This window comes from Lampetra fluviatilis, chromosome 19 (assembly GCF_964198595.1).
Source record: "Lampetra fluviatilis chromosome 19, kcLamFluv1.1, whole genome shotgun sequence".
In the NCBI taxonomy this organism is placed as follows: Eukaryota; Metazoa; Chordata; class Hyperoartia; order Petromyzontiformes; family Petromyzontidae; genus Lampetra; species Lampetra fluviatilis.
In genome coordinates this window covers 4,009,689-4,027,536 of record NC_136293.1, presented here as the reverse complement: position 1 = coordinate 4,027,536, position 17,848 = coordinate 4,009,689, and the positions used below count along the sequence as shown (strand labels likewise).

Here is a 17,848-nt window from a genome sequence, read left to right as displayed (position 1 = left end):
ACAAGCTTGAGTGTTGAAATTAGATGGTCTGCGGGCTGGGAGTTGATAAAGAATCAACACATCAATACCATCCATTATACAGGTTTTTGTGGAGGGTTAGATCGAGTAAATATATAAATGTGTCGTTAAACCCGCTACCACCCGACACAGCCAATTAGTTAGGTTTGTCACAGTAACAGAACATGGATGATATTTTGATCTAAAGCTTTCGTGACTGCAGGGATTCATATTCTTGGTTCTTTCGGTAAAGTCACGTAGAAGGGAAATAATAAAATAATACAAATATAAAACAATACAAATTCTCACTACATTTCGACTGCAAGACAAGCAATCATCATCAGGTGTGAAATCGACAGCAAGAAAATTTAACAATTTTCATCAGGTGTGGATTTCACACCTGATGATGATTGCTTGTGTTGCAGTCGAAACGTCGTGAGAATTTTTATTGTTTTATATTTGCATTATTTTATTATTTCCCTTCTACGTGACTTTACCGAAAGAACCACTAATATGGATGATATTGGTCGCGAAAGGCTACGTATTAAACATCAATACCGCATTACCAAAACCATTCACCCTGCAATTACCATGGAAGCTGCACACTTCAACATCTGTGCAGTGGGTTTCCAAAAATAAGACGTTTGTGAAAGACAAAAAAAACCCATCACAATGTAAACAAACAATCTCATAACATGCTTGAGGCTATAAAAATAACAGGCGATGGTGTGAACATACGTGTTGGCAACCGACATTAATACATTTGCAAATAGCCCGGGTGTGAATGGGATAACTTAACGGCAGCTGGCTAAGCCAAATTCAAACGCAGCATCCACAACAGGATGTTGTCTCTTGGCATCTCATGATCCGGCTGAGTAGTCTCAAATTCACGAATCTACCTATATTTTCATTCACACCAATTAAGTCGTTCACTTGTGGTGTTTGCTTGTTATACAGTATATCTGAGTGTGGAAAAAAAAGCAAACGTCTTAAAATTTTCCTGAATTTCCTGGAAACGATTTGATGAAGTGCAACTGCAAGGCAACCTGATTACCATTATTCTGCCCTAAAAGATGGGCCATTCCAAAAATATTACCGTGCATTGTACATCTTCTGTTAGAAATCAAGATGATCCACAATAGAGATGGGGGTGGTGAGATAAGTTCACATGCAGGAGTGGATTGTGGCATCGCAGGACTGAGGGTTCGTTACAGCATCGTGAAGGCCTTCATCCAGCGGTGGATAGACAATGGCTGATGATGATTATGAAGTCATCGCGAACGGCGATGAAAAGGTTGTTTTTATTCGAGCTATGCAAACTGCCTCAAAGTCAGCGATCACCGACGGAAAAAGACCTCATTATACTGAAATTTGGTGTCAGTACCGTATTTTCCCGCAAAAAGGCGGCATACGCATATAACCCGCAGACGCATATACCCCGCAAAAATAGCGTTTCGTGTAAAACAAATTTCAGATAGCCCGCACCTCCATATACCCCGGATGCATTCATATATTTAACGTCGTTACCGCAGCTTAATTCCATCATATTAATACAAAGTTTACATTTGTAATACATTCCACTATCAATTGTTAATGTTAAAATCATAACGTGCAGAAATAAAACAAACTAACCAGAAACGAGTTAACTTAAAACGGTAAAAAATTAACAAAAGTAAATATCCAATAAATAAGTAACACATAACTGGTAGATAAGTATCATAAGTAAGCGTACTGTTAGGCTTACCAGCATTCGACCTCATCATATTACAGCTACTGGATCAGTAGTTACCCCTGTACAGTTTTAGCACTGGTAGATTGCGCACAGCACAGGAAATAGCGTCACTACGGTAACGACATTGCCTCCTGGCAATAAAGCCATTGGTACTTTGAAACAAAGCTCATGGTCGCGACTGTATAGTGCTCAGCTAATAGCAGCGGCCGAAGTGACTCCGAAATTCTGATTCCGCGTCTGGTAGACGCTTGTTAAGGCCCTTCCCATTGTGCAATCCATAGCCTCAGCTGAAACATTCGCACCCCCCTACAACTACTGAAAGTATTACGGTAAACAAAGTGCGCCCACTTCAAACATTGTCGTTTCATTGTACAAACAATTCGAATAATTTAAAACGTCATAACATGTGCAATTTTAGTGTGAGTGGTTTATTCAGCAGTGCGTTAGTCAAAGGTAAGTGTTGCATAGTGGATAGTCCTACCATGAAACAATTAAACGAGTTATGACATGTCAGACGTGTAAAATATTTTTGGGATAGCCCGCACCTCCATATACCCCACAGGGTCTTGTTTTGTTTGTAAAAAGTGGTCTACCCCGCGGGTTATATGCGGTACTTTAAAAAAAATAACCTGCTTACAGTCGATTCCTGTGGAAGCTCTGCACCCTTGGAACGCAATGAGATGGGGTCACTGTGGTGGATGAGCCAAATCTAACGCCTCCAATTTTACCAGCTGTAAAGTGCACATATCGTCTAATGCATGACAATGGAATTCCAGTACACGACACAATCTGTGACAATCGCAAAGCTTTTTTGGTGTGTCGTTTTTCTTTTACAATTTCTGAATGTTCCTAACACAGCAGGTTTGTGCGATTCATAACAGCCTACTCCATCAATGTGCCCAGTATGCCTGCATTGATCTTGTCATTCCATTAATGTGGAAATTCCCATATGCTTATTAGCGTTATCTTCTCTTCCACATCCCATCCACTTCCATACATTATTGCAGCACGTTTGTACCTGATAGCAATGTCCAGAGTGCGCCATAACATCTTCCTACAGTCATAACATGGTTACACTTCAAAAGGCTAATCTTTTGACAAATAGCCCTGTTTCTTTAGATAGGTACTGTAATACTACCCTCAATCTATATCTGTTGCTCAATATTATACTGCAGCAATTTTTTTTATGTTTGCAACACCTCCAATTCCTCAAGTGATACAGTGGCTTCGTATTTTATCTAATGTTTTATTTGCTTTTTTTCGTTATTTTGGTGACCCAGGAGGTCACTCTTGCAAATGATGCTATCCTGGTCTCTAGAGTTGCAACCTGGTTAAACAAAAGTTGAACAAGCAAACTGGTTATTATTTGAACTGGAGGGGGCACCAAACAAAACATTATTTTAGCAACATAATGTCTTGGCAAATTACCAAGAGACTAATAAAATGTTGGCAAAAAGGCAGTTTCTGCCAATGTTTCCACAAGTATAAGAAAAAATGGTATCAGTTAAGTCCTTTCAGAGTCACGTAGTATCCTGAAGACAAAAACATATCTCTGTCATAGTCAACGTACGGACATTGGTTCAGCTCTGATGCAATCACAACCCACATCCGATTCCAAGCTGATTGATATTTAAGTCTCGGATTCCAACCCTCAACAGCATATAACAATCCTCATCGTATACATCTCTTAGAATATTATTCTCCTTTCACAGGACACATATTACTAGGTCTCCACACAGCTGGGAGAGCTAATATACCAAATGAACACTGACTAAACTGTGATTAAGGCCGGCAGAGCCCATGAGGATGGGGGTAGTTTGTCCAACTCCATGGCTGGTCACCTTCGTCCCTCTAGTTGCTCACGTTTACCCATAATACCAGGTACTCATTTAAGGCAGAGTTGACCGAGGGGAGGAGCGGGACAGGTTCGGGTTACCACTCGTCACCGATCTTATTAGTTGCTGGGAAGCAAACTCTGGTGGCTGCGAACCGACTAAGAATGCCTTTGCGGAGTTAGTTCAACAAGTTGCACGGATGTTTCTCGCTCATTTACAACATCCTCCTGGTTGTTTCACAGTGATGATATAAAAAATACAACACTTTTTAGACAACTTAAATGACACGATTGTTTTTATACTAAACATGTTTCGATTATATTAAAGATAAATTCATCCCTCAATGGCAACTCTAATACAACATCTATAGTAAATAAACGGATTTCTAAAATGTTTAAATCCTTTAGAATTGTAACCAACTACAATAGTTAAACCTATTACCAATGACAGATGCAGTATGTTCCTATAACTTTATATGTACTTCAAAATGTGCCTTTTCAATGTCACAGGTCATGAGACATCATTATCCCTGTAAAGCCCCACTAGCCATGCTGAAACAAAGTAGATGCGACAACAACTTCAAGACTTTGGTGAACAATTCCAAAAATACTTGTTTTTGGCCAGTGCATTTATGTTGCCATCTTCTGACTCTCCTACAAATCGTTCGAGTTAAATTATGTCACTAGCTTAACTGTCAGTTGCCAACACATGTTGTTTTACTTACTGTCCGCTTGTCAGGAAGGTGCCCTAGATTTGAAGATGGTCACAATATATAACCACTTTATGAAAGAGGACCACTGCCCATCATGGCATGGACATTTAGTGTGGTGCCGACTGATAATAATTATTAAACGTGCTGTGAATGTTGTGCAGATTTAATATCTCATCATGGTGCCGAGATGTTGAAAACCTCGCCTGGTATGCAGGAGGTCGTTGGTTCAAGCCTGACCTGTTTTGTCTCTATCCCATGCCTGTGTACTTGGTGGGTTTTTTCCATTTCTGCCTTGCAAAGAGACCGACAATCTTCAAAACACACACCGACTGACGTAAATGCACTCGGCGCAATGGCGTACAGGCTGGCATTATTAAAAAGGTGTGCAATAATAAACAAAGAAAGTTCTCTGAATGTATGATTTCAAAAGCTTTTTGACTGCGAGGTAACATTTAAAAATGGCAGAATTGTTTAAATACATTTTCCTGTTTACAAATCGATGTCGACAATGGTCCCGGTTACCGAAGCCGTGGCGGAAGAATTGGCAGAGCCAGAGAGGGCGGGACCGGCGATAGCTTCTCTGCGGCAGCAGCTTGAAATTGGATGGTGCGTGGTGTCGGAGCAGTTGGAGCTCCTGAGGGCGAAGGTCTCGCAGATGGTGGAGCTCATGACGGCGACCACGATGGTGGAGCTGACTGCACGGACCTCGCCGGGGACACAAGTCCGACCGCCGGAGGACGAAGCGTGGGCGGGAATGTCCATGGACGGAGCGGCCGCCATTACGAGTGGCGTGGAGACCACGCGGCCAGAGGCCGCCATTATGTACAGCGCGGGAGAAGCGCGGTCGGGGGACGCCATTTTAGGACACGGGGGTGATTTGCCGGAAACGACGCCTACTGCTGTCGACGCTGGAAGGGGGACTGAACGAACCCGCCGACTGCCTCCTGTCAGATAATTCGTCGTGGCAGGGGGTTACTGGAGTGTCTTCACCTGGCACTTCTAGGCGGCTTACCAGTCGGTGAAATGGACCGAGAAGGTGGCACTGGGAGCTCTGCCGACGGTGTTAGATGACGACGCTGTTTTTCGGGCCATACCCGCCGGGAAGAAGACGACACTCAATGAAGCATATGCCGAGATGGCCGAAGTATACGAGCCGCCTTCCGATACCCATAAGAAATGTTTGAACTGGAGACGAGGGGAGGCCGAGACGCCCCTCGCCTACCGCAGCGCGTTGTTGGCTCTGGGAGAGGCTGTGTACTCCGCAATGGATCCGAAGTCTCTGGACTCTCTGGTGATGGAAAGGATGATTGGACTAACACAGGAAATGGGGGTCGTCTTGCTGGTCATTGACGACAACGAGCAGATGTCCCGATGGGCCACCCGATGTCTGCAGGCCCACGAAAACTTGCGCCGTTGGTCCCAGATGGCGGTGTGCACAGGGGAACCGAACCTGGACGCGACAGCGAGCCAGTTGGGTGGTCGCCACAGAATGCCGCGATTCAACCAGCCGGGAACCTGCCGGCGGAGGGGGACGTCGCAGCCGCTGTCCCGACGTGGAGTCGCAGACGGGGAGAGGTGCCGTGGCGGACGAGGGACTGGAGGCCACGCGAGGAGTAGGATCGCCTGCTACGGAGGGCCTCACCTGCTTCCGCTGCGGACAGCCGGGGCACTTCACGTGGAGATGCCAGAGTCTGCATCGAGCCCCGACAATGTCTCCAGTGTCCCCGGCTCCATCAACGACTGCTCCCCAACCCCAACAGGCGAGTCGCGACACATCAGACACAATCTCAGGCATCTAGGCTTACGGAAGTCATCGCCACCCCGCATCGCACTAATTTTGCCACCAGGCGGCAAGGCTGAGTTACACAGAGGTGGCCTAGCTGAGGACACAGTGGGGAAAGTTAGCATGTCGGGTGATCGCTGCCGCTGCGGGGGCCTCGGCGGTTTCGGGTTGTATTCCAGGAATTGAGGTGCGTGTGTTCGTTGATACGGGTGCTTCCGCTACCATTATATCGGACGTAATTTTTGACCTGTTGCCGATCAGGGGACAGGCTTGTTCGGCCGGTACTGAACGCGTGCGTTGCGGCAAACGGTGGTAGTATGGGAATTATAGGGCAAGTAGAGGCCCGCGTTGAGATTGGCGAGATTGCAGTTGTTGTGCCGGTACTGATCTCGAGGACGCTGGCGGTGCCCTGCCTTCTGGGCATAGATTTCTTGAGTAAAATGCCCCTTAAGATCCTCATTGATCAGAGTTGTGGGGAGATGCCGTCGGGCTGCAAACTATATTTTTTTACGGTCCCCACACAGGAGTACGGTCGCTAATGTTATGGTCCAGGCTCTTGCCAAGGACTCGGTGCAAATCCTGCCAGGATCGCAGATGTTGGTACCGCTGTGCTATCACAAGCGGTTACAGGTAGCGGATCCTGATTCAAGCATCTTGTTGACTCCGTCGAATGCGGTGACTCGGAGATTGGCACTGGTTGGTGCACAGACAGTCGTCCGCCTCAACCAGGGGCCGTTTTTGCAGGTGCTCAAAATGCGGGCCCGGAGATGGCTGTGGTTCAGGCAGGGACAGTGTTGGCTCACACGACAGCCGCGTTCCACGAAGGTGATGGTGTTGTGCACGACGAGGTTGTTGGCTCGGTGGAAAAGGATGTTACAGAGGACGAGACGTGGGACGGAGGTGTTGTGTCATGAGAACCTGCAATTGTCTCCGGCGCAGCGGGGGGAATTACGTTCGCTGCTGCGCCAATTTTCGAATGTGTTTAGTAATAATAAGTTCGATATTGGCCGTACCTCCCTGTTTCAACATCGCATTGAAACAGGGGAGGCCGGCCCCATTCGTCAGAACCCGTAGTGGCTGAGACCGCTGGAGATGGAACATGTGCAGATGAGATGTTAGCCGCCGATATCATTTCAACTTCTACCAGCCCTTGGGGAGTGCTCATTGTGCTCGTTAAGAAACATGATAGCAGTCTTCGATTTTGTTTGGACTTTCAAAAATTTAACAAAATCTCGGTGGCCGATGCATATCCGCTCCCTCGTATGGACGATTCCCTGGACGCATTATCCAGAGCACGTTTTTTCTCTACTCTTGACTTATTAATGAGGTTTTGGAAACTTCCCCTTGACGAGTCGTTGAAGCCTAAAACTACATTCCGTATGCTCCAGGGACTCTTCCAATTTAACTGCCTTCCGATGGGATTGCACTCGGCCCCGGCCACTTTTCAGCAGTTGATGGAACTTGTTTTGGTTGGCCTGCAGTGGGACTCATACCTTATATACTTAGATGACATCATTATGTTTAGCCAAACGTTTTAAGAACACCTCCTGCGACTGCGAGCGGTGCTCATTCGGATGCGATCGGCTAATCTTAAATTGAAGTTTGCTAAATGTAATTTGCTGAAAACCTCCATGCGATACTTAGGCCACATTGTCAGTGCAAATGGGGTAGCCACGGACACCGAGAAAACGGCGTGTGTGCGGGACTGGCAGGCCCCCAGGTATGTGGGGTAGGTCCGAAGTTTCGTTGGGTTTGCGTCGTATTACCATAAATTTGTGCCACAATTTGCTACAATGGCTGCGAAGAATCAGAGGTTCAAGTGGGGGTCAGAGGAAGAGACCGAATTTATAGCTCTACGTGAACGCTCAGCTGTCGCGCCCCCACTCGATTACCCAGATTTATCACTGCCCTTTATTCTTGACACAGACGCTAGCAACATGGGTATAGGTACCGTCTTTTTCCAGGTTATAAATGCTGTGGAAAGAGTGGTCGCGTAAGGTAGCAGAATCTTGTCTATGGCTGAGCAGCGTTATTGTGTCACCCGTAGGGAACTGATGACCATTGTATATTTCATACAACAGTATAAGCCTCATCTTTATGGCAGGGAATTTGTGGTTCGCTCATCATGCGACCATTCAGTACTCCCTCGGAGTAAATCAGCCCTCCAGGCAGCTCTCGCGGTGGCTGGAGATTCTCCAGGAGTACTCGTTCTGAGTGATGTACCGTAAAGGAATACGGAATTTGAACGCTGATGCATTGTCCCGCTTGTCTCTAGGCAATAGTTGTGCGTGTGAGTCGGGCACGGGTCATTGTACACCTCCAGCGGTGAGGCACTTGGCTGTCATGGCGGCGCTGGAGAAATTAGAGCCTGCTGAGGAGATCGTGCCGGAGGATAGTGTTTTGCACCTTGCACGTGCCGAATGGGGGGGGGGGGGGGGGAGGGAGGGGTTGCGGCATAAAGCAGAAGCAGGACGAAAGGGGTCCGCTCCCTTCGACGGCCTGCGACCGATCCTAAGGGACGGTCTTTTGATGATGGATGAGAATGGTTCTTGCCATCACCGTGTTATAGTTTCCACTGCCCTCCAAGGCAAGCTGACTCGGGGGGTGCAACGCAATTATTATTGGCCAGGGATGTCGGGCGACGTGCACCATTTCATTCAGGGTTGCACGGAATGTGTGCGTAGGAAACCGCCGTTGAGAAAGTCACAGCCTCCATTGCAGTCTATCTCGGTTTCGTGCATCAATGAGTTGGTCGCACTAAAATTCCTCAGGCCATTTCCTGCCACACAGGGGGGAATAAGTTTCTCTTGGTCGGGGTTGAATATTTTTCGCGATGGCCTATGGCCTGGCCGCTGCCCGACCAGTCGGCAGCCTCTATTGCGGATGCATTTTTGCATGGATACATGTTGGACAAAGGTGCCCCCCAGAGCAGCTTCTCATGGATCAGGGGCGGAATTTTTCCTCTAAGCTGCTACGAGAAGTTTGCGAAGTGCTAGGAACTAAGAAAATTGAACATCCCCGTACCATTCCCAGACAGACGGGATGGAAGAACGGCTGCATCAAACCCTGACATCTATGATCAATCAGGCAGTCAGCACATCCCAAACCAATTGGGATCTGCATGTTCGGGGAGTGTTGGCTGTGTACAGAATGGCTCCCCATGCTTCCACTGGATTTTCGCCTTTTTTACTCATGTACGGGAGGAAGAGTGAACTTCCTATGGAGATTCAATTGTGGTTGTCTGAAAAAAAGGATTGCCTGCGCCCTTGGAAATTACTCTGGAACGTGTCTCGGCAGCTCCAGAAGCAGCAAAATTAAACACGGCCAAAGCGCAGGCGGCCAACGAATACAATTCGGGACAAAAGGACCATGAGTTGCATTGGGCTGTGGGGGATCGGGCATGGTTGCATTGCCCACAAGTGCCATTGGGAACGTCCCCTAAACTGTACCATCCATGGCAGGGTCCTGTGGAAGTGGTGGAAGTCAAACAGCTGCAGTGCGTGCGCATACAATTTGGCCATCGCCGTTGGTTTGTTCATCCGTCGCCTCATATTCCTCCTCGGACTGACACCTCATCTCCAAATTGTGTACGGCCGGTGTCTGTTGTGTCCGACCAGCCGGGGGAGACGCCAATGGAGAGTGTGCATCAGGAAAACTGTATTGTGCCGCCCACAGCTTCCGAACCCCTAACCGACGTGGCCCGTGATCTCGCTAAACGCGCGGAGTTGCTTACTGAGATAGAAGCCGCGACACCTGCGAAGGATATGAAGATTGTTCCCATGGACGGACCGGCTTCGAGGATTCGGTCCAAATGTTTCAAATTTCAATAACACCGTTGGTTGTGTGTGTATGTATGTGGAGATTGAGGGGGTTGCTCTCTTGTGTTTTATTGAAGGAATGTTTTTCTTCTCTTCTTCCCCTCTCTGTTCCTATCGTTGTTCTCTTACCTCTCTGGGTTGCTGGTTGAATCCTTTCCTTTTATTGCAGATGGTTCAGAAACGAATTTTGTTACATTGTTCCAGTTATGGCGGAATTTTTTCTACCTTACGTGTGTTTGGTTATTGTTGTTAGCCGGGACGGCTATCTGGGAGTGGTAATTACGGTCATAGCTACATTATATAATGCCTTATTATAAGGGGGGCGTATCTGGGGTAAAGGTGAAAGGCGGAGTCAGTCAAGAAGCTCCGGGAACCAGCTCAAAGGTTCTGGAAAGCGGGCGTGGCCAGAGGTGGAGCTTGGCCGTGCCGGGACAGATATAAGGGGGATCGAACCAGAGGTTTGTGGCTGTTACGGGTCCTGGGTCCTGGCTGCGTCGCTACTCATTGTCATCTCTTCGTCTCCGACCACGTGGTTGATCTTCTGAAGACTCTCTCCGTTGCTGTCGCTGGTCCAACAGCTTGCATAGCGAAGCCGGAGATGGGGCTACATGTTAGGATCGCCTATGTGTAGCTGTGTTACACAATGCATTGCCCAGTGTGCTCTTAATAAATAAGAAGCCTTCTTCTACTCGATGCGTCTCGGAAGCCGCTTACTACATATGTATGAAAAGAGCACAATACATTGTTATTCTTTAAGCAAATGGCGACAAATGCATCCATATCCATTGTAGTTAAACTCCTCCATACCAGAAGCAATTTACCGCAAACTTTAGTATAACACATTTTACGTAACAATTGGTACATGTAATACGAGTCCTTGATTTATAGCACACTTGCCACCTGTTTGAGTGCGATAACATCACTTTAAAATTACAGTACATTTTTCACGGTTGTCAAACTTTACAAAGGTATTTATAATTGGACTTGTATTTTGCACCAAAATGTGAAAATTTAATTGTGCATGTAAAAATAAGTGAGTGCAATCAAGTAGTTTTCATGATTAAAAACCAACACGTGTGAAATTATACTAAATTAAAGGCACTCTTCCATTGAAGAAAAGCATCCAAATTTGTACAAATTGAAGTTGGTATTTAGTAAGCATACTCATGGGATAACCACTGATATGACTTCTTCCTCAGTTTAATTTCTCCGCTCACATTATTCTTTAATGATTTTATACACGGCAAATGCTGATGGGTTGAGTCAATTTTCCCGATCAGTATTTTGAGTTGAAAGCTGTAAGCAACCACAGGTCACAGGTGTAAGAGATGGAAATCTCCTGGACGTAAACATTCGATGCTCTTCACAAGCATTACTGAGTTGATCACATTTGCAATTTGCTTTCTAAATATTCATCAAATTAAAAATTATTATAATTATTGTAATTATTAATCTCGATCAATAAAATGAATGATATACGAGATAAATTAATCTGTGATTTTAGACAATCTTAAGCATAATTTAAGGAAATTCATGCAGGCTCTGTAGAATGACATGAGTACAGACAGTCCCCGGGTTACGTAAAAGTTAGGTTCCCAAGAATGATCCATAACTCGAATGATCCATATGTCGGAAACTGAACAATTTCCCCCCAAAATCAAGATAAAATTCCATACCCAAGTGCTAGCACTTGCTCGCTTTCCAGTCATTATGGTAATGCAATTGAGGGTGATGTTACACTGAAAGCTACGAGACGATGTGGCAGGTTTACGCATTAAAACAATGTCGCAATGTGAGTGCAGAGTGGCTATACACCACCGCAATGCTGCCCGCCTTATGCCTCACTCCACGGTATTCATCCGCAATCTCACCGCGTGTATGTAACTAACGCAAACATTTTCACATATTGACATTTTCTAAAATATGATTAATGGGAGCATTTCCGTAAGGTCTTATTTCCATAAGTCGGGTCTTCCGCAACCCGGGGATTGTCTGTACGCCTACTTCTCTGTGTGATGGTAAAATGGGCCACTCTGAAGAGGCTGCACAGCTACCACGGGCCTTAGCCGTTGCGTCTTCACAGGAGATAGGACAGATGGTCTCTCGCCTTGCTGCATCTTATGCATCTTGCATGAGTCACTTCTTCTTAAATAATGAGTGGCTCTACAAAAAACAACCAGGGCCAATAAGATTTGTTTACTGGAAATAACTTTCGATACTGGGCTGTTGAAAAAAACCTAGCAATGTCAAAAATAACTCTAAAAGATGATTGTTTTTCCTTTTCAGATGGGAAGAACTTTTTCAAAGCTCTATGGACGTGATAGAAATGCTACAACTTTATTGAAGTGCGTAAACGAGCACTGTACATGAAAGGTAAGCAGTGGCTTTGTGGCATAGACCTTTACGCTTGTAGGATCCGTACGTTCATTAGCGAATTCAACTTTTATATCTGTCAATCCCAAGTTTAAATACCAACTTAGTTATAAAATGTATTAAATTGCAAAAGCACCTTTCATCAAGGAGCTCAAAGCGCGATAGACACAACGGCGAATACTCAGCACCACAAAACCTCACGCAACTGAAAAAAAATGCCAAATAATTATTAGCTAAAATAATGAATGAACAAAATGTACATGCATAATATTCAAGACGAGTTTTTTTTTTATGTCCACAGACTTTTTGTGCACAGAGCACACATGACAAATGAGAAAAGGGCGAAGTTTATGGAGAATCTCGACTGCCGACTGGCCACGGGTTTGCCTGCCGGGCATGATACAAACAAATCTCTCCATGCCTTCCGGCAACTGCCCAGATTTCGCGAAACTCCACTTGGAAATGTCGCGTTATTTCAATGACTGATGCGGCACGAACTTCTCTCTCCTCAACGATTGCAGAAACCCTTGTGGGGTTGGAAACCAGGTGCGGCGACGAGACCTCTACTCCAGGACCTTTAACATAATAGGTAGGAAGACCTTCCCTGGATCATTGGAAGGACGACGAGCACCCCCCTCCCCTTCATGGAAAAAGTAGCATAACACACTTCTTGCGCATTTGGGCATGTGGAATATCTGAGCCACAAGTTGATGGGAAAAGGAGAAGGACTTGGAGGCGAGGTGGTGCCCCCCTCATGGCGAGGTTGAGATGAGCAAGTCGGATCTGAGAGCCGGAAGACAGGGAAAGGAACTCGGCAAGGAACATGAGCAACAGTCAAACGTCGCATGTACGTTGGCTGCTTTTGGGTTGTTTTCTTTATCCCCCCCTCGCTTCCCCTTAGCCCCTCCACCCTCTGCCATTTCTCCCGTTTCTCCCCCCCCCCATACCCTAATCTTGCCACGTTAGGTTGGTTATACTTCCCTTCTCTGGTCGTCATCCCCCATTTAAAGTTTCACCTAACCCCCCGGTCTTGATGGCCTCACTCAGCTGGGGCAGCAGGGGCCCCTTTCCACCCTCCCCCCTCTTCCTACTACCCCCCCCCCCCATCTCCTATGTACGGTTCAGTTGCGTCGGGATGGCTCTTCGCGACTTGCTGACCCCTGGACTTGACTTTGTGCGATGGGTTGTAAACGGGCTCGTGTTTTGCTCAAAAAAACATAATAACAATAAAGAAAACATTTCCACAGACTAGGAGATTCTGAAATCTCCTGGAACAGGGTTCCAGAGTCTGAGGGCTGCACGGGAAACAGCTTACCCGCAATTCTCTTGCGCATTGCATAGTTAAGACAACCCACAGTTATCACTGTTATCTTATGCATGTGTAATCATCCTTCGCATCCATTCCATTGCATACTTAAGACACTCATAGCTATTCTTGGTTCTTTCGGTAAAGTCACGTAGAAGGGAAATAATAAAATAAAAAAATATATAAAACAATAAAAATTCTCACGACGTTTCGACTGCAACACAAGCAATCGTCATCAGGTGTGAAATCCACAGCTGATGTCGAAACGTCGTGATAATTTTTATTGTTTTATATTTTATTTTATTATTTTCCTTCTACGTGAATTTACCGAAAGAACCAAGAATATGAATCCCTGCAGTCACAAAAGCTTTAAATCAAAATTTACACTCATAGCTATTAATTGCACTTTCATGGACTACCTATGGCTACCATGATAATTCGTACTTAGTCACCCCAAGCTACAAATCTCATTCATATTTAGTCACCCTCATTCATAGTCACCCTTTGCTAATATGCTCCATCATAGACATCCACAGCAACCATTGTTATTCATACACCGTCTCCCATGCATTGCTGTGGATTTTGCTAATTTGGCTATAGGGCCGCCTACATTAACAGCTGGGGGTTTATTTTTAGATATAATCAATGGGACACAATTACATTTGAAAAGGCAATGACATCAGCTGCAAATTGAGTTTTCACGGCCATAAAAAACCCATCTGAAAATCATAATGATTCAGAGGGAGCAGCTCAAATTAAAATCATATATGAGGAGAATAACAGTTTGCTTGAACTGGCAAGAGTAGAGTTGCCATTGGACAGTAACGTCAACCTGGATAATCTACCCGTGGGCAGATTATCCAGGTTGCAGAATAGCAATGCTCGCCAAATCACCCAAGGCACATATGTTCAGAAAGTCGGCTGGTCCCACGATGAACTGCTCATCACTCGTGGAAGGGTCAGTGACTTGTGCCCCAAGTGACTGCAGCCATCTCGGCACGTGGGGGCGATTGTTTCACGTCAACGACGACGTGCTCTGTTCTAGGTAGGTAAGCAAGAGACGCGTTGTTGCAACGGACACGACGTACCACTTTGCATTTGCGAGAGATAATTGAGAGTTAGCTGTTCTGTACTCCTACGCAGCTCGTTAATCTTGAATCGCTGCACTTTTATGACAAATGCATGAGCCACTTGTAAAACGCACTTAAAAAGTCAAAGTTCTATACAAATAAAAACGGTTAATTGAAAATAAAGGTGTAATGCCTTCTACTCCAAATTTTGGAGAAATTAATGTCCTAATAATTCTGTAGGAATTACATTAACCCAAGTAGAATATTTTATTGTTTCAAAATAAGTGTTTTAAGAATAATCGGGCTGCACGGTGTGTTGTGTTTATGGAACGTGATTCACAATTGGAGGTTTGACAGTTGAAATTTCAATTGGGCAAAGATTCAGCCCGTCACCCCACCACAGGCAGTAATACAATCTTTACCACTTTGTGAGAAGAGGTCACCAGCGGTTGTCTCATGGAAGACCGGCCTCTGCCACGATCATTTGGAATCTCCACCACTGACTCAGAGTGGTCAATGGACAAGGGTGCTGGCCCATGAGTCAATTGAGCAGATAATTTCTGCATTTGATACTTCCCTCCTATATTAAAGGGATGTGTAGTACTCGTTATTTTGGTCCTCACAGTGAATAGTACCCATGGGGCATCACACAATTATGAAATAAAGAGAACAGCAAGAGCAGGTTTGAGTGTTTTTGTAAAAGTAAATTTGATGATGCAAAACAACTTACCAACCAGTATCAATGCAGTTCGTGTCACCTGCCATTACATTATGGATGAAAAACATGTGAAATTCGATAAAGAATGTAGAAGTAAAGCTGAAAAGTATGGAAAGACGCATGGAGATATGCATGTTGGCATTTACACTGATAGAGATAGGTGGGTACACGTGGCTCGGAGAACAAATTAAAATTAAGATCTTGTGTTGTGCCCGAAACGTTGTGATTTATTTTTATTTTATTTTCTACCTACGTGACTTTACTGAAAGAACCAAAGAGTATGGATTCCTGCAGTCACGAAAGCTTCAAATCAAGATTCAAATTAAGATCACGGCTGTTTAGGAAAACTCGTGGACTTGGGCGAGATGTATTGTTGGTAGCAGGTGGAAAAGACTGGTTATGGAATGACAGCCTAAAGAGGGAACGCAGCCGAGAGAGAGGGATGGCGACCATGGAATTGACTGACGAGAGGCAGCACTGTAGCAAGATGGAGTTTGGTATCGCTGGACCGTGCGGGATGCCGATGGCGCAGGGAGGCCTTAATCTAGCATTGGATAAAACATTACTATTGACTACAGTCAGGGTGGCAAGGCTCCCTTTAGTGGAGGCCCTTGCACTAGCAGTGGCATGAGCAGAAAAATACAGGGCCACACTTTTATTTTTACCTAAGAATATTTACTGATATTTGTTGTACATTTTTTGAAGATGTACCAGGTAAGGGCCACTGAGCTATAAAGCTCTTTTTGAGAAGGGGCTTGGCCACAAATTGATAACGATGCAGCTTATCATGTGGAAATATATAGCAGCCAAATACTACCAACGAATGTTTCTAAATGTGGAGGGGAAAACCGGAGGACCCAGAGAAAATCCACGTCACCACAAGGAGACCATGACATGCAAACACCAAATATACAGGCGTCAGGGTCGGAATTAAACCGACTACCTGCTGTGCACCAGGCGAGGAAGTTAATATCTTGCCAGAGCAAATGACGCAAATGATGAAGTTGGCAATGGAAACGAATGAAGTGTGCATAGTAGGAGCTGCGTTTTTGGAATGTTTTGTTCACACCTGATGGCACATTGAGTGAATGCAGATCGCAATTTAAATACCCGTCTCTGTAAAGTCCCATCGTGCTCGGTGTGCTTACCGGCAAATCCCCTTTGGTGCCAAAAGTAAATTGCCATTTCTATTGAGGCTGCATTTTGTTTTTGTATTCATCATGAACAATCTCAATGTGACGACGGGCACATTCATTTGGTGCACCATAAATATTCATTAAAATTGTAAGACAATTTTTTTAAAAATCAAATTGCATTTTGGAGGAACGATGACATGATAATCAACCCGCTCATTTGAACTGAAAATAAATATCTTAACGTGGCATATACTTGGAATATTAATGTGTACACCATTATGTAAGAGCTCAAGACCATGTAGCGATATGCTTGTTGGACACTGGCCGTACCTTCAGGAATGGGGAACGTAAGCGCAGTGTTGAGCGCATTATGCTATGAACACATCGACTCAAGTTGAATTCCCACTCGCAGGCAACATGAGTGACAAATATCTGAACAGCAAGGCACAAGAGATACCACTGTGCAAACCTGCCGCCCGGGGGGGGGAAGATTGGCTGAAGCAAACCCATACCGCAAAATGAAATCATAATCTTCTGATCGTGATTCCAATCCCCTATGCATTGCGCAATCCCTCATCATGAGCAATATCAATAATGGGGAAATAAGGAAAAAACGTGGCTGTACAATAAAACAACATTCTTTGTATAAAATAATAATACATCGCTGTACAATTTAACTCTTTACCAACTTGATGTATCATTCCTGAAAGAGACAAGTCAGTGTGAAAGGGACACTTTGACCTGAATGTTGACTTTGTATGCATGCCTCACGGAGAGATGTGTGTGCCTGTATGCGTGTGCATGCACTGGGGATGCAAAAATCGGGAACACATCCCGAGCACGTGTGCATGTGTGTGTGTGCATGTGTGTGTGTATGTGCGAGTGCATGTGCGAGTGCGTGTGCATGGGCAAAGTCCCATCGGTGAGCTCCTCCGGCAGGCAAGGCTGCGTTGGCTGGGTCATGTAGCCCGCATGCCCAGCCACCGCATGCCGAGACAGCTTTTGTTCGGCCGGATTGAGGGGGCTAAACGGGCGCGGCACGGGCTAGAGAAGAGATGGAGTGATGTGGTACAGGAGGACGTGGAGCTGAGTGGACTTGCCGATGACTGGTACCAGAGGTGTCAAGATCGGCATCTGTGGAGGAGGCTCGTGAAGGACGCTACTGGGCAGTTGGAGGCAGTCGCCCTCCAGCAACAACGGAGGGCGGAGGAGCGACGCTCACAACAACGAGCGGAGCGCCGGGTGGCTAAAGCACAGCAAGTTGGCACAGTAGGGGGCAGAGGTGGTGCATCAGCCAGTCATCTCGGTCATCTCAGTCAGTCGACCCGTGGCACCTGGGTCTGCCCCGTGACCTCTTGACAGCGGGCG

The 17,848-nt window shown here is 45.7% G+C and overlaps 1 protein-coding gene across 1 annotated transcript in view; it reads right to left on the bottom strand.

Moving 5' to 3' along the window:
- The window catches only part of LOC144937554 (neurobeachin-like), a 525,952-nt gene that overhangs the window by 181,819 nt on the left and 326,285 nt on the right, over positions 1-17,848 (bottom strand). The window lies entirely within an intron of this gene.